Source organism: Pinus tabuliformis, chromosome J, assembly GCF_031772625.1.
Source record: "Pinus tabuliformis cultivar Carrire ecotype Pingquan chromosome J, CPIR1, whole genome shotgun sequence".
In the NCBI taxonomy this organism is placed as follows: Eukaryota; Viridiplantae; Streptophyta; class Pinopsida; order Pinales; family Pinaceae; genus Pinus; species Pinus tabuliformis.
This window is the reverse complement of record NC_142295.1, coordinates 239,645,158-239,668,820: the sequence shown is the minus strand read 5'-3', so window position 1 is coordinate 239,668,820 and position 23,663 is coordinate 239,645,158. Positions and strand designations below refer to the sequence as shown.

At 34.8% G+C, this 23,663-nt stretch overlaps 1 pseudogene; it reads left to right on the top strand.

The window, feature by feature from the left end:
• Positions 1-6,219: 6,219 nt before the first annotated feature.
• LOC149226632 (protein STABILIZED1-like) overlaps positions 6,220-23,663 on the top strand; it is a 33,771-nt pseudogene continuing 16,327 nt past the window's right edge.

Genomic DNA, 23,663 nt, shown 5'->3' with positions numbered 1-23,663 from the left:
TCCACGATTCAACACATTGGGAGGGAATACAACCAGAATGCAGACAAGATGTCTAAGATGGGACTACTGGATGCATTAGATGGGATGCATATTGAGATAAAACTGGGAGACAATACACTGGATGCGGGGATTTTCCCACTCCTGGGATAACATATCACATGGAGGGGACTATATCTATGATCTGCCTCTTTTATCTTTCTTGATGGCAGTTTTTGCATGGAACTTTTGACATTTTGGAATGGATGATTTACTATATGGCATCACTAACAATTGATATGCTGTGAATTATAAGTCTTTTAATAGGTTGCAGTTTATGTTTTTTCCATACTATATACATGTTTTAATTTTGTATGGTGGTATATTCCAACATCTTATATCAAATGACAAATCATTATGATGATATGTGAACAAATATAATGACTATATACTCTTGGACAGATGTACTAATTTATACTTTATATATAAATACAATGTTTTTTTCTTACCGATTAAAAAAAATAAAAAATTATGCAAAAATAATCCTAAGATAAAACTAACAAGAACATTGATTATTAAGGAGTCCCTTGAATTTCATTTTGAAATTCGCTTCTATTTTTTTTAAATAAATGATTTAATGTTTAGAGGAGACAATTTTGTTGGAGGTTTTTTATTATTTAAAATTAAAACTATATTACAATATAATATAATTTTAATATCAAATTTATTCATAAAATTTTAATAAAAAATATAATATATTAATAACATATATTTTTAAGTATTTAATAGATTATTTATATATCATTTAAAAATTTAATTTATCTTAAGTAATATAGTTATATTTTTTATCAAATAATATAATTATATTCATAATTCAAATTTAATGAAATCTCTTTTATTAATTATTGATAAATTATTTTAAAAAACATGTTTATATATATATATATATATTATTCATAATCCATAAAACAAATTCTTTCTTTTAAGTAACTCACTTATCAATCATTTTTCCCACTTATCAATCATATTTTCCACTTATCTCTACAGTTTGCATCATAAATAAATAGAAAATAGAAAATTAAATATTGATTTTGTAGGTTTAAAATAAATATTTATTATTTTTTACTGTTATGTATTTGATGGATTACAAATCAGATCATTGCATATGGTTCGAACTTAATTTGAATCATTGTTTACAATATTTTTATTTATTTTTGCATTAAATATAGAGAATTTGTATTATTTTATTTAATAAAAATAAAATTATTATTTTCTTTTCATAAAAGCTAAACATAGTTCTATGTGATTTTATTGTATTAAATTTTTATATAAATAAATATATATAAAAAAATCCATAATACACCTAATATTATGATATAATATTAATGTTTTTCAACTTCATCAAAAGTTATTTCAATAAATTTATTGTAATAATATAAAATATGGTAAATTATCTAATACTAATTTTTACTAATTTTATAATAAACCTAAAATCATTTTAAAATAGTTATTATAATAATATAAATATTTCAAATAAAAAATTATATATATATATATATATATATATTCAAAAAAAATATATTTAATATTGATTTTGAAAAAGATAAATAAAAGCTTGTCTAATTTCTTAAATCTATTAAGCATATTCTCAAACCAATAAGTAAACAATTTGTTAACCAAATATTATGCATTTTATATATTATGCTTAATTATTATTATTATTATTATTATTATTTACAGTATAACATAATGCATCTACTTTCTTATTTATTAAATTGTTGATTTAAACTTTTTGCATGTTTTTTTTATAGTAATTTTATGCATTTATAAATATTTTTAAAATAAAAATTTGAAAAATTAATGTTTACTAATTAGATGGTTGGTTTATTAAGTTGAAACATATTTTTATTGAGCCAAGAGGCTCATTCTATAACTATGTAATGTTGTTTGTCTGTTATCAAAGTTGAAATTTTGTCGGCCAAAATAAAAATTTTAAAAAATCTAAATAAAAATAAATAAATAAATAACTATAAAAACGTTTAAATAATGTCGGCTCCTAAAACAAATTACACATGAAGAAATTGGATCCTTCTGTGCTCATGTTAGATCTATATTTAAAATGGATCTATGTTGGTATGCTATGTATTTGTTTAATTGGAATTATTCATAGATGTGTAAATTCAACATGATTAACAAGAAAATCTACTAATGCTATATCTTTTGTAATAATGTATGCTCCAAGGTACTGCTTGACTTAAAACTATATTTGACATGAAATGTTCAGTGTAATGATGATGATGATTAACGTCCGTAGATACCGATGAGGTATATCAGACCTTAAGAAAAGAAATTAGTTGAGACTTTTTTAAAAGATATTTCTATAATCAAATAGAAGGGAGAGGAGCATTCCGAGATCACTGTAGTTATTCTAGATGAACACGTCAAGAAGGTTGGAAGTTTGGCAAACGTTTTGGAAATGATAAAGGATGTGAGTGAGGGTTGAACAATCAAGAGAAAGTTCTTATCATCTTCAATTCTCTTAGTGTCACAGAACTGACAAATTCTTTCTTCCTCAGATGTTTTGGGGATATACCAACGCCCAGTTACACTTTGAAGCTCATGGGAGTTAGTTCTTATCTTCACAATTTTCATTTTCTTCTTAGCATTAGTCAAGACAGAGGTAATTCTGGTTAGTGAGAGTGGGGTTGATCGCCTCCTTGTAGTACCTTAGCTTCCTTTTCCCCTCAAGCTCCTTATCATCCCACAATTTGTCCTTAAATTTGGAAGTGATAGTATTTTTAATATTAACTTTATTCTCCAAGACGATCTCCTCCTTTACCGCCCAAGTCTGAGCATCCTTGTGCCAACCCCACTTGAGCCAAAGTTGGGGGTTTTGGCTAGAGATAGAAGCAATTTTGGGGAACCTCTTGGTTTCCATGTTGTAAAGCTTATTTTTATACATCAAATAGTGAAACATAGTTATGCTTTCAACGAGGGAAAGGCTAGCTTTATTCAAGAGGATAAGATAGGGAGTATTAGCTTTAATATTGAAGTTGTATGTTTTAAATTTCTTTTGGATCATCTTTATCTTCCTCCATGATTCTCTAGATATACTACAACCCCAAACTTCACATCCATATTAAATCACAAGGGTAACAAGAGTCTTGAATAAGAACTTTTTTTTACTTTAAACCCAGAGATCAGTCGTCTTACAATTGTTTTCAAGCTCATAATATGCTTTCCAGCCACCAATAATTCTTGTTTCAATGCTATAATTCCAATTGAGCTAATGATTAATTTCAATACCTAAGTATTTGCATGAAGAAAATTTCTCAAAGCAATTATTATCGTAGGTGAAATTATCATGGTTAGCCTTTTTGGACTTAATTATCATAAATTTAGTCTTGTTGCTATTAACAATCATACCCATATTAGAGTAGTAATCATGGAGGATATTAAGTTGTTTGTTGAGATCCTCATGGATTTTGGCCAAAAGAACAATGTCGTCAGCATATAGGAGAAGAGAAATGACCATACCAGTGAGCTTTGTGCCAATTCGTCCTGCAACTTCTAGTCAGGCTTCAAGCTTATCAATGTAAATATCAAAAAATTAAGGGATAAGGGACACCCTTGCTTAACATCGATATTGCATTTAACTTCTTTAGACCATCCTTCAGTGGTCTTAAGCCTTGCGACAATATGCCTTTGGCACATTTTTATGATGATAATATTAGTTTAAATATTTAGTTTAAAAATATTTTTAAAATGGTTTAATATAGAAAGTAGGAGGAGATCATATGGGAGAATAAAAATATATTAAAGATACTATTACTTCCAAATTTAAGGATAAATTACGGGATGATAAGAAACTAGAGGGAAAAATGAATCTAACGTATTATAAGGAGGTGATCAACCCCATACTTGCTAATCAGAATTATCTTTTTGTCTTGAACAGTGCTAAATCGAAAAAAAGAAAATGAACATTGCAAAAATAAGAACTAATTATCATAAGCTTCCAAGTAAAACTAGGAGTTTCTCTATTCCTAAAACACCTTGGGACTAAAGAATTTTTCAGCTTTATTCTCTGAAGAAGATGAAAAATACTTTCTCTTAGATTGTCAGGCTTTTATTCACACCTATTCTCATTTCCAAAATATTTACGCTACTACCAACCTGCTTGATTTGTTGTTAAGTAGACAAAACTATAATGATCCTTATTTCCCTTCTATTTATTATAAAAATAACATATTAGAAAATCACAATTAATCTCCTACTTTCTCAAAATCAATAAACCACATAATTCTTAATAAAAGTTAATCATCATAATATATAAAACATTATTTATTAAAAATAATTAGTTTTATCATTTATTTTATTTTAATATAATAAATCAATTTTTAAAATAATTATTATCAATATTTATACAATAAATTTATATAAAATTTATACAATTCACTTGTTATACACTTACGATGATAGAAAGATGAATTTAAAATAAATAACATGGTGAGAAAAATGATTCCGCATACACACAAACTCTTAAGGATGGGTACACCGATACTCTAGAATTGTCATTCACTCACTTTTCGTTTAATCTTACTTTTAATGTTAGACTTTAGAAATGTTTTATCGCTTGAGATGGTTTTCATCCTACTAAATTTAATATAAAATAACATAATAATGGTTGAGTTATAATTTATATATATATATAGAGATTAGAAATTAAGATGGATTAATGATAATTATGTGGTATTGTATTTGCTATATTTAAACTGTATATTAATGATAAAAAGAATTATATATTTTACTTATTAAGAAACAAATTATTAAAATGTTATAACTAAAATTTATTTTAATTTTAAAACTATCATATAAAAAAAAAAATCAAATCTCTTAAGTTGAAAACCATTTTTATATTTAAAAAAATTGAGGAAAACTTGCAATCTCTATGTATTTGATCCATCTTCAAGTAGTGTGTGTCGTGAAGGTGAGGAAAATGTGTGAGTGTGCATACATCAACTCTATGTTAAACACACATAAGCAGTTACTTGTCTCCCTCATACTAAATAATACATCATTGAGCCTTAGTCTATTTGTTATAAGTTTTGGAGGGTTTTTTTGACATATTTTCTCGTCTAATTCATCTAAAATTCCATAGGGATTTGTTAGAATAACAAATTTGAGTTGTGAACTCTCCACAAGCCAAGTGCCCAAGGGGTTTTTGAGGGTGTTGAATCCATATATAAAGTCAAAAAACAATTTTAGGCAACAAAGATCAAGATTTGATCAAAAAAAAATTCACTAGATTCCAACCAAGAACTCCAAAAATATAATGTTTCACAAAGTCCATCATCGAAATGTTACATAATTGCGAAATCCATATTTTTCTTTCAATTACTCTTTTTTCTATTAAAATAATTACTTTAAATTATTTTATACAATATTTTAACTATAATGAATATTGAATTTTTTTTAAATATATTTTTTTAAAATATATATTTTTCAAATTAATATAATTTTAAGTATGATCACTTATAAATATAAACTAAATCAAATAAAATTATTTATAAATATAAACTAAATAAAAAAAAATTATATAACTTTCAAAATATTGAAAGAATAATTAAATTAAATTTATTTCTTATTAGTCCCTGCCATCTGGCAATGGCCAGGGACTATAGTAATCCAAATGGGTTGATATAGCATTAATTTGAAGTGCTATTACGGTGATTAGACCAAAGTTTTCAAATGCTTTCAAATGCGTCGTGCCAGGATAAGCAAAGTCTTCTGGTTTGCCATCTTATTTGGCCTCTTCCCGAGGCGGAAGAGGCCGGAGCATAGGCTATTTTGCTTAGCCGTGTTTATTATTGGTGACCATCAGACGATTTCATATATTAATGTTAACATTACTTAACATTAGTTTGAATTATTTGCAGTTTTAGTTTGAGCATATTGGCAGGCAGGTGTTCTGCATGCAGGTGCTGCAGCTGTCCATGCATGGCGGAGGTCTCATGTTTCGCTGGCCTCGCTTGGTTGTTAATACCCTGGACCTGACCTGCTCAGGAGCCGAATTAACCTGAATCGCAAAGCGACCGGGTCAATGGCTGGAACTGAAACCGGATCTGGGACTGGAACTAGAAGAGATGCTGAGGGGACTGGATCTTTCGAACGAATGGTCGGTATGGCTCCTGCCTTTGCCTCTGCCGTTGATGCTTAAACCTTTGAGCTCTCGACCTGGAAAGGATGCCGGTGGATAAGCTAGAAGGTATGCTGGGCAAGACGTCTAATCTACTGGAAGGTACGCTAAGCAAGATGGTAGTGGGTAAACTTCATCAACGACAGAACCAACCGGATCAACTTATTCATCGCCGGGATCAATTGCTTAATCTGGACCAGGAACTGCTTCTGAGTATGGATTTGGATCTGCACCGGGATCGCTTATACTGGTGCTTCCTTAGCTACTGCTGCTACCCTTGCCTCTCTAGCCGCTTTTACCGCTGGATCCTCTACATATGAATTAGGAACTACAGGCTCTGGCTTTCTAACTGTCTCTGCCTTCAATCAACCTTCCTGCTGCCTGCTTCACTCAACCCGCCTATCTCACCTACCCATCCATCATCTATCCCAGCCAATCATACCTAACCTGCCGACCTAACCTACCTCACCATCAAGCATACCTCCCATATCTTCATTCCTACCCTCTCATCCTCACTACCTCAGCATCAGACCTCACATGTAGTCATTTCCACCATCTATTCATCATTACTAGCCTACCTCACCTACCTTTATGCCTAACCTACCTGCATCACTCAAACTGACATTGGCGAAGGTGCAACAGTGATGACAGTGTTGTGGTGCAGCGTGATTAGCAGGTTCTGCAGCAGTCTCTTCCACAACAGTAATCGTAATCAGTTAACTCGCAGCAAATTCGCCAGATCCGGATCTAAGGGTTGAGAGTAGAGTGGAGGATTTGGAGGAACCTTGTTCTCAGAAGAACAAGCGGCTTCGCACAGACTTTGGGTGCTAAGATCCAGAGTCGAGAGGGAAACAACCCAGGTCGTACGCTAAGGTCCCTGAGCAGCCGTAGCAAGCCAGCAGCTAGAGACAGATGCCCCAAACTTTGAGCGATAGGAATGGGGACGGGCTTCACATAGAGCTGTTGGACGGGACGGGCGTTCGAAACAACCACTTGCTGGAGTCATGCGGGTGGGTAGGCACTATTGAGATTGTTGGGGGGACAGGCTTCACCGGATACAATTTCTTAATTAAGACAGTACCCTACAACCCCAACTTATAACGACTCTAGGGGAAGCAAGGGTTCAAGGCCTAGGTCGCTCTTCCACTTAACGTCTCAAAGTTCACGATACCGCGGCAATAGGTTTTCAGAAGCTGGCCATAGAGGGTGGTTGCATTGATTGACAAGGTGCACATAAAAGAATAGGAAAGCCCTTCCCTGATTACAGGAAAGCGCCCTCCGGGTCCTTCTATCTAGCCCGAGGAGAAAACCAAATTTGATTGCCATGAAGGGAATAGCAAAAATAGCAATGGCGGTGACATCTGTTTGGGGAGCTATGACAACTGTTGGGCCATCACCTAGGGTAGCAATCTGTTTGGGGAGCTATGGCATCTGTTGGGCCATCACCTAGGGTAGCAATCTGTTTGGGGAGCTATGGCATCTGTTGGGCCATCACCTAGGGTAGCAATCTGTTTGGGGAGCTATGGCATCTGTTGGGCCATCTGTTATCAATTGTTTGAGACAGTTTTCTATATATATGAAAACTTTCTGAAAAGAGTATCAGCCTGCTTGATAGGTCTAATGTCTTAATTGTTAGCATTTATTTTGTATGGGGTCTATTTTATGTTTGTGTCTAACCTGAGAGGTTATATAACAATAAGATTCTTTGACTTATATGCTAGCAGAGTTGGAAAGTTTGAGATGAATATATATTTAGCGGATAGATTGTAGCTTCTAATATCATCAATATGAAAAAAATCCTTGTCAAGTTAGCCTTCTCAGTGTTGATATTTCAAAACGGATGGTCAAATATATTTATATGTATAAGCTATTGATCATTCATTCTCTGAATATGACCCTTTCAAAAGGAAGCATGGAGCCAGTCGCCCTATTTTCTCCGAATTTGACAAAAGTTGGTTATTCTTGAAGGTTCCTTTTTGCCTAACTCTATGATGCAACCGGACTCAGGCTTTATATCACTAACTCGAAGCTTTCCTCTCTGTCCTTCAACTGTTGTGTTCTTTGTATCTTCTTTAATGGATTTTGTATACAATTCAACAATTACCAAGGATTCCTGTCATTTGCCATCTCTGTTAACTGGGCCTCTCGGAGATTGAGCCATCGGGGGAAACTTCTCTTCCTTTTGTTACCAATCTGGTATGGAGAACAGATTGTCAATTAACATAACTTCAACTAACACTATCGTTAACCTGGTCACTGGGAATACAATTGATTGGAACCACATAGAATTTTTCTAGAACTATGAAAAACTTAGGAATACAGTGCCTCCCATCCCAAGCAGCTGGGGAAGACAGTTCGAGCCTACCTCCCAACATATTGATAAAGCATAACTCATACACCAGCCCAAGAGCTAGAAGCTGCGCTGCCACCTGCTCTGTTTCTATTCATGCTGCTCTGTTTCTGTTCATATTTATGTTCTTCTGTTCTATCAACCCAGAAATGCCTTCTAATCTGTGGAGATCAATCCCTCATGATCTCTAGGAACACCAGCCAGTTTTTTTGTTTTTTACTTCAATGGGATGCCTGTAGAAGTTGATGCTTAGTATGGATGCTTCAAATTCTGTATACTGTTCTTCTTGTTTGGTGTTATCTTGATTATGAGAATTTTTTAATGGACATACACAAAGTGCTGGGGAGGGTAGCTCACAGCTGCGTTTACAGAAGCAGGCTGAGTTGATTGTGTTGCCACCCTAACCTGCCATGAACATGTTTCAAGTAAAGCAATGCATGAAGATGTTTTATTAAAAGCATTACTGTTGAAATGATCCACAGCTAGTTTTTCCCCAATTACAGCTCTGATTACAACTGGAATCAATGGCCATGTAAATTCTTCTTTTAGTTCACTAATGTGTTTCATTATTCTGAGCACTAGATTTTCAAGCTTGAAACTTGCATCTCAGTATATTTGTAGTTAGTGTATGGCCTACTTATATCCACTAACTTGCTGTTTCAAATGAATTTCAAGGCAGTGGATTCTTTAAATGTTATGGTTGTCCCTTCAAGCTTGCTAGCCATGGCTGCTTGATAGGTCTAATGTCTTAATTGTTAGCATTTATTTTGTTCAGAGCCATAGGAATACAGTGCCTCCCATCCCAAGCAGCTGGGGAAGACAGTTCGAGCCTACCTCCCAACATATTGATAAAGCATAACTCATACACCAGCCCAAGAGCTAGAAGCTGCGCTGCCACCTGCTCTGTTTCTATTCATGCTGCTCTGTTTCTGTTCATATTTATGTTCTTCTGTTCTATCAACCCAGAAATGCCTTCTAATCTGTGGAGATCAATCCCTCATGATCTCTAGGAACACCAGCCAGTTTTTTTGTTTTTTACTTCAATGGGATGCCTGTAGGCGAGAATAGCTATTGGATGGTTCGATGACTGGAATCAATGGCCATGTAAATTCTTCTTTTAGTTCACTAATGTGTTTCATTATTCTGAGCACTAGATTTTCAAGCTTGAAACTTGCATCTCAGTATATTTGTAGTTAGTGTATGGCCTACTTATATCCACTAACTTGCTGTTGTTTCAAATGAATTTCAAGGCAGTGGATTCTTTAAATGTTATGGTTGTCCCTTCAAGCTTGCTAGCCATGGATTTCTTGGAATTTTGTTAGGGTATTCAAACATACAAGTGCTCGAATATTGATATTCATTTTATACGAAGACAAATATTGTCAATGATATTCTGCAGAGACCTTATGGATTGTATTGGTCTGTGAGTTGATTGTGTTGCCACCCTAACCTGCCATGAACATGTTTCAAGTAAAGCAATGCATGAAGATGTTTTATTAAAAGCATTACTGTTTTTTTACACGATCTCAGCCACCACAATGGTCCAACATCGAAGCAGGTAAGTCTATAGTCCCAAATTTAATTCCTTCGCCCACTCTGGGCAAATACAAACACCAACTCATATCTACGGATGTCAGTGATAGAAACACTCATATCAGCAACATGAAAATCACTTTAACAGCTCAGATCTTTGTCTTTTGGCTCTGCAGAATGGATCAAATGCTTCGCAGCAGAAAATCACAGATCACTACTCCACATGTAGAACACACGATCTCAGCCACCACAGTGGTCCAACACCGAAGCAGGTAAGTCTATAGTCCCAAATTTAATTCCTTCGCCCACTCTGGGCAAATACAAACACCAACTCATATCTACGGATGTCAGTGATAGAAACACTCATATCAACAACATGAAAATCACTTTAATAGCTCAGATCTTTGTCTTTTGGCTCTGCAGAATGGATCAAATGCTTCGCAGCAGAAAATCACAGATCACTACTCCACATGCAGAACACTATTCTTGTAAAATATTTTCTGATTCACTACTCCACATGCAGAACACTATTCTTGTAAAATCTTTTCTGATTCACTGCTCCCCAATTACAGCTCTGATTACAAGTAGCTAGTTTTTCCCCAATTCTCACACTGAACTTAATCCAGGACTTACTGCCTCGCAGCTTCCCTTGTTAATAAAATAAATAATTAACTAAATATGAACAAAGAACTTAGATAATTGACTATGAACCTAACAAGAATATCCCACTCCCAATTAGGTCAATTTAAACATCCTTCTCATAAATAAGATGTTTTTATAAGATGTTTTTATGGTAAAGAATTCCTTGTCCCATGAAATATGATAATTAAAAATTAAAAATAACATTAAATTGTAAACGCTTCTTTGCCCTATTCAAATATATTCAATATTGAAATTTTATTATATATTCAATATATTTCATGCGCACAATATTGATCTCGTGCACTACACTATTAGGTTGAGCTGAATGATATTGATTCCATTGCTCCCGAATCTGGCCTACCTGGATTTTCTCATCACAAAAATCATTTTTATAAAATGATTAAGGGTAAATAAAAGTTTTGGCATGTGCGTTTCTAGTGGGCTTTGATCTACAACGCGAAAGCTTCTGCGTTTCTATTAGGTAGTACACACAATATTCCAATTTCCAATAATCAATCTCATTCCCTTCCTTCTTCTCTCGAAATCTCAAGGCGCATTCAACGTGTAAATCGTACAATTTTTTTGCGTACTTTGATCAGCAGCGATTTCTAGGCATAGATCGTACATATTTACTGCGTATGGATGATGCTGAAGATATTCAGAGAAACCGCACCATATGAATATGGTGTGCGTCGATATTCGTTACTACAGACATTATAAATTCTGCTGGAAGGCAAATTTCTTACCGGAAATTGCTAAAAAAAAATTAAAAAATCAAAATGTTTAAATGTTTAAATTTTTTTTAATGGTAAAAATAAATTCAGCACCATTTTTTTTTTAAATTCTTTTAAAAAATAATAAAAATTCTAAAAGAATTTTGATAAAATTTGATTGAAATTTTTGTAAATTTAAGTTATAATAAGATCAAGATTTTGAGTGTTATACTTATTTTTTATGAAATCCATTTCCCTCATCGAAAACACGATTCAAATACTATTTTTCAAAAACAAAACCCTAATTTAATTGAAAAAAGTTGTCCAAATAAAATTGTCACATCATTAAACAAAGTCCAAAATGTGTCCCACAAAAGATAAAGATGCTTTATTTAGATATAATGTTGTTAGCTCTAAGATTTTTGTGATCCATAATGTAGATATAAGTCTTCTGGATTAATCACATAGCTAGGATTTGGTTGACATTTTGAACCAACTAATGTTGTTCATCCTAAGGACAATGTGAGAAATCAAGTAATGTGGTTTCTCCTCAAGACAATGTGAGAAATCAATCAATCTAAATGAATAAATGGCAAGGATGCATCATTACCCAGAGTTAGCAATAAAGATGTTTTATTTAGATATAATGTTGTTGGATCTAAGACCTTTGTGATAATGTAAGTCTTTTGGATTAATCACATAGCTAGGATTTGGTCCACCTTTCAAACCAACTAATGTGGTTCATCCTCAAGACCATGTGAAAGTAAAATATTATTTGGTAAATAGTTAATGGGAAAGTAAAATATTATTTGGTAAATAGTTAATGGGAAAGTAAAATATTATTTAAGAAAGAGATCTAATAAAATATTATATATTTAAATGAAAAACTTATAAAATGTTTTCCTTCAATATTATTGATTTATATAATATAATTATTTATTAATAATATTTATTTATATTTTTATATTTTTATTTGTTATGGGTTGACTTGTCTCCAGTTAGTTGAAAACTAGATTTATCAATATTTTCATTGATAATTTGTCAGGTTAGCTTATTTCCTTTAAATAGAAATAGAGAAATGTTGAATTATATAAACTGTAGTTTTAGGTAAAGAATGGTTAATATTAGTAAATTAGAAAGGAGGTTACATCAAGATATATTATTAGGGGTATACATATTTTAGTAGTATCAATACACTTAATATGATTATTTATTAATATTTTCATTGATAATTTGAGAGGTTAGGTTATTTCTTACACTTAATAATAATGAAAAAATAATAAAAGGAAGAGGATGGACCAAAATTGAGAGATGAAAGGTCAAGAGGGGAGATAAAACAAAAATCCAAAATTTCAAGGGGTAAAAAAAAAAATTGCTAAAGGGATAAGCATAATTTAAAGAGAGGAAGCTAAACATAAGTAATTAAAGAATGTTAATAAGGATAATAAGGGATAAATGATGAATCAGACTGAAACAAAAGCAAAGCAGGGATAAGAAAGGGCGGAAGAATCATAAAGAGAGAGGCGGAATCTAACTCTTACTTAGTTTCCAACCATTGTCTCTATTCATATTTTTGACATGCCTCTCAATCTCAATCGCTTCCCTAAGTTTCCTGTGGTGGAAATGATAACCTTAGCAACAACCTTGGAATGTTGTGATAACCTTAGTAACAACCTTGGAATATTCACAACAGACATGGTGTTTCTATTTTTCCGCATGCTTCGCTAAAGCTATATGCAGTATGTTTTTTATTCTCTATGCCTGTTTCTCCAATATAAAAAATACCAAAAAAACAGAAAACAAAATAAATATTTTTGTGTCTTTAATTAAAATAAATTTTAATTAAAAATTAAATAAATATAATATTACCATTACAACAAATTCCTGGTTTATTTTAATCAAAAATTAAATAAATATAGTATTACCATTACAACAAATTCCTTCAGCAATGAAACCTCCAAAACCATGAGTTGTAATATGCCTCCTTCCCTACCTAACACGAGCAAAAAAAAAGCCTTAAATAAATATTTTAGTTAAAAAAGTGTTCAGCCTCATAACCATAACATATATAGATTATAATTATTTCAACTAAAAAAGATAATAATCAAGAAGGTTGAAAATAACTCGATGTTCATATAGTGTTATCTTTCTACTCATAATGGAATTTGATCGGAAAATTGTTTTTTATGGAATGATTTGCTATTAAGTGAAAAAATTTAAGAAACCGTCAAAATGTTAAAAGGATTGAAAAGCATTTTAGGTTAAGTATTGAATCGTTCATCAATCAAATCAAATTTGAGAAGTGCTTCGGATTTGAAATTCCTTAAAAAAAAAATGAGACGACGTACACGTTACACATCTTGTACACGTTAGTATAAGTTACAACATATTGACCCGATTAGACCATATGTCCCCGGATATGGCGTCTTATTAATAATAGAATAGCCACCTTTCTCATATTTATACAGTTCAGTGTGAACATGTTATTTCGATTCAGTGGACAGTGACCAGCGTTTCAGAGTGGGTGCTTGTATTGTTTTCTAATCTCTCATAGTTCACTTGTATATATTTTATTATAAAATAAATCCCAATAACATCTATTTGGTAATGTTTTATTATAAAAGAAATCCCAATAACATCTATTTGGTTAAAATGGTGATTTTGGTTATTTTGATTTTAAAGGTAATAAGTCTACCCAGAAGATTTAGTTAAAACTTGTTATGTTGGCAGAGTTTGATTTTTCCAATAGAGCTGTGTGCCACTTGTTGGGTTTAGAAGTGCATCCTCCCTTCCGAGGAATTAAAATGGTTTCCTTTACCAATAACTTTATTAAAATTTGGTATTTATTTTTTCCTCAAAGATCGTGATTTATTTTAAATGGTTTTATTGATTATATAAAATATAAATTCCAATTTAGGTAAGTTGAGTTTTTTAATTTTAAATTTAGTTTGAATTTTGTTAAAATATAATTTAATTAATTGATTTTAATATTTACATTTGGAGGTGGAGAAAATATGACTGAAAAACTTATTTAAGTTTCTTTTTAATAATTTTTTTTTATTTATTTATTGAAGTGGAACCATGGTAGTGATAGTGAAAGGAAATATTGGAAAAAAATTAAATGGTTTGTTTCTACGCATATTTTTCTATTAGTTTTATTCAATTTATAAGGACATACTAATGGGTACAAGATATGTAATTTGTATAAGTTCTGTAATTAAATTTTTAGTATAAGTTTTAGGTAATTTTTTGACGATTTATATGTTTGGTGACATTATAGTTTGTGGTTTTGGTCTAATCCGAGACATACGTTTGGGTTGTGGCTTTGATTCGTGTGGTCTATTTGGATATATGGTGGCTCTTTGGGACCAAAAATAGGTGAATCTGAAAGCATATAAATTATTTGCAAGTATACTTTTGTCTAGTTTTATTAGGGTCTTTTCTTGTCACCTACATTTTCACAACATATATGCACCATGCCGAGACAGGCCCGCTTTCTGGGAAAGATTGGATGCATGTGGGGTACTAAAGATAGGGTCTTTGCTCATTACTGGTGATTTGAATGATACTATGTTGAGCGAGGAATGTTGGGGTTCATGCAGCAAAAGGGATCCTCTTGTTGCTCGACTGCATGACCTATTTAAAGCAAATCACTTAGTGGAGGTTCAACCTCACCCACTCACTCCTACTTGGAGTAATGGCAGGGTCAGTGAGAATCATATTGGGAAATTACTTGACAGATTTATGGTACATGAAAATTTACTGGAGCTTTTGGGCAATACGAGGTCATGGGTTGTCTAGACTCACATTTCAGATCACCTTTCGATTATTCTTCAATGGAGAAGGGAGGATATTAGCAAGGGCCTTCCTTTCAAATTTAATAGAATGTGGTTGGAAGATGAAGATTTTGTTAAGATTGTACACAATTTCTGGACCTCCTTGAATCACACACAGGTGCACTTGGCTATGCACCAGATCACTCTGAAGCTACGGTGGTTAAAGAGTGTGATTAGGACTTGGGAGCGCCATAAAAAACATAAGATGAGACTGGACTTGCACAAAATTGAGACTGAGATGGCACACATTGGTAATATTATGGACCTCTCAGCCCCTTCAGTTGTAATTTTGGCCCGCTTGCAGGAACTTGAAAAGGAGAAGAGGGTTATTCTTGATTTTCAAGAAGCCTCTTGGAGACTTAAGAGTAAGGCCTTATGGATTCGAGAAGGAGTCAGGAACACACATTTTTTTTCACCAGTTTGAAAATCGTGGGAGGAAAATTAATATTATATCGGAGATGGTGTCGGCTTCGGGGACCGAGTTTTCACCACTACTGATATTTAGAGTAAGGTCATGATGTTCTTTGAGAAATTATTCTCTACTTCCTCGAGGGTCGACACTGAAGATCAACTCTGGCGTATTTGGAATTACCCGCTCATGTTCACAAAAGATAGAAACACTACAATGGGTCGTCCTGTTTTAGTAGAGGAGATTGAAAAAGTCCTCAAATCCTTTGCGAAAGATAAGTTCCCAAGCCTAGATGGCTAGACAGTGGAATTTTTATTAAAGTTCTTTGAAATCATGGGCAGGGATATACTTGATATGATTGAGGAATATTGTATATTGGGTCACACATCTGGGGCGATAAATTTCAACCTTTATCGCCCTCATCCCAAAATCCTCTCATCCTTTTTCTTTCTAGGATTTTGGTCGATATCCCAATGTAATATCACCTAAAAACTTATTTCTAAAATTATTTCGGGCATGATGAAGGAGGTTGTCTCTTAATTTGTCTCTTAGGAGTAGTTCAACTTTATCTCTAACTAGTTGATTCAAGATGTGGTGGCTATGGCGCAAGAATGCATACACTCGATTCAGTCCAAAAAGTTAGAGGCCCTGGTTATGAAGCCAAACTTGCATAAGGCTTATGATTGAGTTGATTGTGATTTTTTTATGATTGATCCTCACTAAAATCGAGCTCTCTGTGAATAATGTTGATTGGATTATGGCCTGCATATTGTCTGTTAATTTTGTTGTTTTGATCAATGGTTTCCCATTGAAGCTCTTCTGGGCTAGTCATGTTTTATGTCAAGGTTGTTTCTTATCTTCGTTTCTTTTTATTCTTGGCATGGATGGCTTAAGTAAGAATATCGATGAGGCTCGATCTCTGGGCTTGTTTGGAGGACTTCAAATTACTCGACACGTTTTTGTTACACACATGTTCTTTATTGATGATGTCTTGACCTTCGGTCAAGTATCATGGGAACAATGGCATATATTGCATTACATTTTTTCCAGGTATGGTGACACATCTCGTTTGGTTTCAAATGGTATCAAATCCATCATAATCCACCTTCTAGGGACATGAAGGAAATCGAGTACATTGTTGGGCTCTTTAGGGTTTAAATCTCCAAATTGAAAGATGGTTTCACTTATTTGGGTTTTTGGCTGAAATCGAAAAAATACAGATCTGTTGACTAGAGCTGGCTTTTGGACAAATTTGAAAACAAACTCTCTTTATGGTCACACCAGAGGCTCTCTATGGGTGGTAGATATAATTTAATGCAATATGTATTACAACAATTAATGGTCTACTAGATGCATTTATTCTCTCTACATGTCCATGTTTCCAAAAGAACAACTCTATTATGGCACATTTTTTATGGGTAGGCTCTAGAGGCGTGCACAAATTTCATTTGGTTCATTTTGACTACATTACTACACAGAAGGAGTGTGGTGGCTAGGGTATACTAGATGTTTGTGTTTTTGGATGGGAATTATTAATTAAATCACTGTGGTGGGCTCTCTACAGGAAAGGAAATTGGTAGGACATGATTTTTGAAAAATATATGAAACGAAGGTCAATGATGGATTGGTATAGAAGCAAACATTTGGGAAATTTTGAGGGCGTGAAACGTTCTGATTTTTTATGGTATATAGGTATATATATCCAGAATTTGCTCCAACATTCTGACTTCGCTGGAGGCTACGATGGGGCTCAAATTAGTTGACAACGAGCCCAAAAATAGATCAAAATTCTACAAGTACATTTTCTGGCTAATTTTTTCGACGACACCGCATAGGTTGGACATTGTGGTTGTGGTGACTCGATGAGACTCACTCTTAGGTTCCACTTCAATATGTTTTGGAGTGGTGGCCTCGGGACAAATACCAGAGCCGAATTGATGGCTCTTTGGGGACTCTTGTGGTTTGCTAAAAGACATCAGGTTGTTAGCATTGCCATATATGGTGACTCCAGATCTATTATTGATGGGATCTATGGAAGGACCATATTATCGCCTCCCCACCATGACAATTGGGTGGCCTGTATTGTGCTCCTTAAGAAGTCTTTTGAGAATATAATATTCTCATATTTTTCAAGAGATTTGAATTCTATTGTTGATGGTTTATCGAAGAAGGGTCTCCTGGCTGCTCTAGCGAGTATACATTTCAGACATGCGTCTGATGGCTTTCTGGTGGAGGAAGGAAGACTGCCCCTAATCTAATACTGTTAGGTCTTTAGATATTTTGATTTCTGTTGGGTTTTACTATTGAGACTTTCTAAGGCTGTGTTAGTTTTGTTTGCTTTTTTGGCTTTACTTCCTTGGACATATCTTGGTGTATATTGAGAATACATTGTATTTCCTGGTTTATTTTTGGCTTTTTGGTTCACATGAAAATATTTTGTTAAGGGAGTAAAGTGACTTATATTTTAGCTTCATGTCAAGGATTGTGATATATATAATACAAATACTAATGTTTTTCTCTTTTGAAAAATGGATGATTCTGAAGATCTTTAGAGAATTTGTTGCATTTGAATATCGTGAATGTAATTGCATATGAATATCATGCATGTCACTTTTTTTCTAGATAATAAACGCCTTATAGTGTGATTAGAACTACCAAAACAGAAAACAAGATATACAAAGAACAATTAATAGCAATAGAATGTCATCTAGCCGCTCCATATATGGCTCAAAAATTGAGATATATGTCATCTCTTACCATCCAATAATATTTAAAAAATTTATTTTCTAACAAATCAAAAAATAATAAAATTCGTTTACAAAAATTTAATTTTACACTAAAAAAATTAAAATATCACAACTTTATTACACAAAAAAATAGATCATATATGTTCACCATCGACATAATAATAATAAAACTATGCTATAATGTAATATTAATTTTTCCATTTCAAAACTAAAAGGAAAATACTAAATTTCAAAGTCGTAGTTTAAGGACGTGAGGTTTTCACCCAAAAAATAATAGAAATTTTGGCACAATTTTGAGAAAATTTAATTGAAATTTTTGAAAATTCAGATTACAATTGTCAAGTTTCAGGATTTTTTGTGCCCAGAAATTTTTGATGGAATCCATTTTCACCATAAAAACATGATTCAATCACTATTTAAAAAAAAATAAATAAATAAATAAATAAAATTAAATAAAAATTGAATCATCCAAATGAAATTGTCACCAAGTTAAACAATGCCCAAAATGTCCCTCACAAACAATAAATATGTTTCATTTAGATATAATGCGTTCTACTAGGTAATCTACGCCATCAAACATTTATTTATATATTATTGTCATAAGCATAAACAAATTATATATGTAACATTTTTTCTCTTTCGTTTTCCAAAGATTCTATTAGGGAGATTTAAAACAATTCATTAATCTACAAAGTATTACCTCTAGTTAGTTTTCCTTTTTAATAGTTTTTTTTTAATATATTTACGCTGAAGGAGTTTTTCAAGGCGGGTTTGGCATCAGTAAACACTGTTCACCCTAGCCAACCAGGCGATAAAATTCGATTCAATCAACTGCAGGATCAACGTACGTACAAGTTCAATCGTCAGTCGAAGAAGGTGTTGATGCCGCTGAGAGGTCTACAACTTGACATAGGTCAGTGTAATTACTTGTAACTACTGCCATTGCTACTCCTTGTTGCAGGAAGGATGCAGGCGTCGATTGTGAAGAGGTTTTCCATTACACCAAAACCCGCAAGTGTTGATAAACGTTCCAAACCAGTAACTAGGATCCCTAGCGTGGAAATTACGGATTCCATAGAGGTGCGGTGATTCTTCCAACACCCCCCTCAAATGCAACTTGGGGGAATCGAACCTGGGTCCAGGCTCTGATACCATGTAAATGTGTTAGAAAACCTACACAGATGAATCTAGCTAGTAAAGGTTGAACACACAGCTTTGCAAAGCAAAAACACTAAAAGAAAATCGAAAGAACAAAAGAATGATTCATTAGAAAATAGGTTACAATTCTCATGATATAGCATTATTGGGTGAAGATCCCAAGGTAATGCACCATAGTGGTGATCAATGAGAGGACTCAACACCTACAACAAGTTCCGGAGAGAACTAGCCAGTTGCGGAGTTAAAGAAGAAGCAAATCAGGGAGTAAATCATGCAGAAGGAATCTTGCATGTAGTCCCATGCTCTAACTAAGTGTCCGCATGTAGGTGTGTAGTACTCCAACACCCCCCCTGAACATCACTATGGGGAAAAAATAGAAAATGGGTCCTGGCAACTAAGGCCAAAGGTCACCCAAAATACAGTGCAACTTGTAATAAAATTGAGGAAAGAGGGAAAACCTCGTGGGAAAAAACCCCCCCTCAAAATACAATGTAATCAAAAGAAAAGAGGAAGACAAGACAGTTGGTAAGAAACTGTGTCCTTCACTCCAAGACGATCGCACAAAGAGCAAAACTTCTGCTCAGTGAATGTTTTGGTGAAGATGTCTACAGTTTGTTCTGCTGAAGGCTATCACCACTGCTACTCTGTGCTCAACCTGTGCTCTCTTCGTTCGTTGAACCAACTCTCACGGATACAATACTCACGTTGCACTCTGGATCACAACCCATGAACTATACTCTTCTGCACTTGCACCAGTCGGCAGGGTCGGTCTCCACATAGACAGGATTTAACTTAGAACAGCTTCGATACCACATATTGAAAATGAAATTAACTCAAAAAAATATATAAAGCACACATAATAAACCAGACACAAAATATTGGCTGAAAAGGCTTTAGCCTCAGGGATTCTCTCTCACATTTTCATTCAAATAATTGAATATAGTGTTACAAATAAATAGATGAGAGACAGTGTTCTCAAGATAGTGCGTGCTATCTTAGACACTTTTGGTTGAGATAATTTCTTCTTTGGTTGAGATAATTTCTCACCAGACACACACCAATATAGGAGTTACCTAAACTAACTCCTATCTTAGAGGAACAACCCAAGAGTTAGGCAGAAATTCCTAACTTGGAATATTTAATTTATTTATTTATTTTTGGATTTATTATTGTTTTGTGAGAGAGGCTAACACTAAGTCTCTAATGTAGTGCATATGGATCTCTATGTGCTTCGTCCGCTACCGCTGTACTGGATCCCTGCAAAATTTGAGAGTGCTCTAGTTGTCACACCAGATGACAATGTGCTGGTGGAACTGGACGCCCAACTCAGTGAGGAAGTGATGTAGCCACAGAGCCTGAATGGTGATGTTGACTACTCCTCTGTACTCAGCCTCAGCTGAAGAGAGAGCAATAGCAGTATGCTTCTTGCTCAACCAACAGATAGGGCCAGACCCTAGACTGAGTGAATATCTGGAGGTGGACTTGCGATCAATGTTGTCGCCCGCCCAATCAGAATTAGTGAAGCCAAGGAGATTCAATGTAGTGCCTGCTGCATAGTGAATCCCGAAGGTGATGGTGCCCTACACATATCGGAGGATGCGCTTGGCAGCATTCCAGTGTAGCTCATGCGGCTCCTGCATGTATCTGGAAACTGCCCCTACTGCATATGAGAGATATGGTCTGGAGTGGGTGAGGTATAATAAGCTCCCCACTAGCTGTCGGTAGAGAGTATTGTCAACTAATGGAGTGTCACCTCCATCCTCAAGGCGGACGCCAGACAGAAAAGGAGTCGGTGCTGGCTTCCAGTCAGTCATGTGAAATCTCTCGAGGAGATCCCGTGCATACTTAGCCTGAGAGAGTTTGATGCCTATGGTATCCTGGCTGATCTCAAGACCAAGAAAGAAGTGTAATGGACCCATGTTTGTCATCAAAAACTTATCATGCAAGGCCCTCTTGACCACAACAATGGCTGAAACCGAGCTGCCGGTGATCAGGAGATCATCCACATACAAAACTAAGATAAGAAGAGAATCATGTGTCCTGAGCATGTAAAAATTCGGATCAGACTTACATCTTTCAAAGTTTTGTGATAAAAGAAAAGAATCCATCTTCGCATACCAAGCTCTCGGGACCTGCTTAAGGCCGTAGAGAGATTTCTTCAATCTGCAGACCAAAGATGAATCCTGAATGAAACCATGTGGCTACTCCATGTAGATCTCCTCAGATAGGTCTCTGTGAAGAAAGGCATTCTTCACATCCATCTGATGTACTTCCCACCCCTGGGCAGCCGCAATGGCAAGTGCAAGGCGTATGGAATCCATCTTTGCTACTGGAGCAAAGGTCTCATCATAATCAATGCCATGCACTTGCTGGAAGCCTTTGGCTACTAGCCTAGCTTTCTGTCTAGTGATTTGCCCATCTGCAGCACTCTTGGTCTTGTAGACCCATTTGCACTAGACATGTTTCCTTCATGAAGGTATGGGGACCAGATCCCAGGTCTGGTTCTCGAGGAGGGATTTATACTCCTCCTCCATGGCAGACTCCCAAGATGGATGCCCAGCAGCCTTAGCATAAGACTGCGGATCAGAAGACTGAACCAAATGACAATGCCAGGATGGCGTTGGTTCAGTGGCAGTGAGGGCAAGAGGAGGCTCAATAAACTCTGAGCTAGTCCTCCGTGGATTAGAATTATCCCCCACAAGACCATTTCTAGCAGCTGGGTGGTCTTGTGCATATATCTCACGTAAGCTCCTTGTTCTCTGATTTATGAAAGGGGAAGTTGATTCACTGTTGGAAGCTCAATCTGGGCTTGGATGTGGATCATCATATGCATGCACTAGATTTGTATCTAAAGATTCTGTCTCTGCATCTGCATGCTCTATCACGACATCGGCATGCTCTATATCTGCATGTGAGTGTACTGAGTCATCATCTCGGACATGAGGTAGATAAAAGGTGTCTGCATGCGGCAATTGAGGTGCATGCGAGAGACTTTCCTCAAATTTGACAATGATGAGCTTGTCAGTAGAGGAAATCAGGAGTTGGTATCCCTTCACACCATCAGGGTATCCAACAAAGATGCACTCAGTGCTCTATGGATCAAGAGCTTTCCTCTTTTCAGAGGGGATCCTGGCCCATGCTCGAGAGCCAAAAACACGGAAGTGGGTGACCTCTGGTTTAGTGCTGCTCCAAGCCTCAAAGGGGGTCTGATCCTTGACAGACCTGTGAGGAGATCTGTTTTGGATGTAGTTAGCACAATTAAGCGCTTTAGCCCATAGCTTATGAGGCAGTGACTTAGCATGCAACATGCAGGAAGCCATCTCTTTGAGAGATCGGTTCTTTCTCTTAGCAACTCCGTTCTGCTGCAGAGTGTATGTAACTGTGTACTGCAACTGTATGCCAGACTCAAGGCAAAGGTTCTGAAGTGTTGTGTTAACACATTCCCCCCATTTTCTATACGGAGGGTTTTGATCTTTCTCTCTGACTGTGTCTCAACTAGTGCTTTGAAATCTTCAAAGTGCGCAAAAACTTCAGATTTTTCCCTGAGAAGATACACCCAAGTATACCATTAGAAATCATCAATAAATGTAAGCACATACCTTGCTTTGTTGATGGAAGGATGAGGAAAAGGCTGCATGAGATCACTATGGATCAGATCTAAAGGAGAGGATTCTCTATGAGTCTTGCCGGTGTCAAACTTTTCTCTAGGATGTTTGCCAAGGACACACCCTTCACAAACTCCTTTGGAGAAACTGATATTTGGCAAGCCTTCCACCATCTCATGCTTGCTTAGCTGCTGCATATACCTGTAATTTAAGTGACCAAACCTCTCGTGCCAAAGCCTACTACTATCATTAGCATGTGTAAGAAATAAGGAGGATTCATATTCAATAAATTCAGAAAATGTATACGGTTTGGCTCCATTGTTTACCTCACCGGTTGCAATTTTGGAGCTGCTATGTAGGTCATATATGTTCACTGCATCTAGAGTGAATTCCACTCTCTTTTCGGTGCCGGAATGAGTGATCTGATAAACTGAAAGCAGGTTTACCAAAAGTTTTGGAACATGAAGCACATCTTCAAAGCTTCCGTGTAAAAGTTCC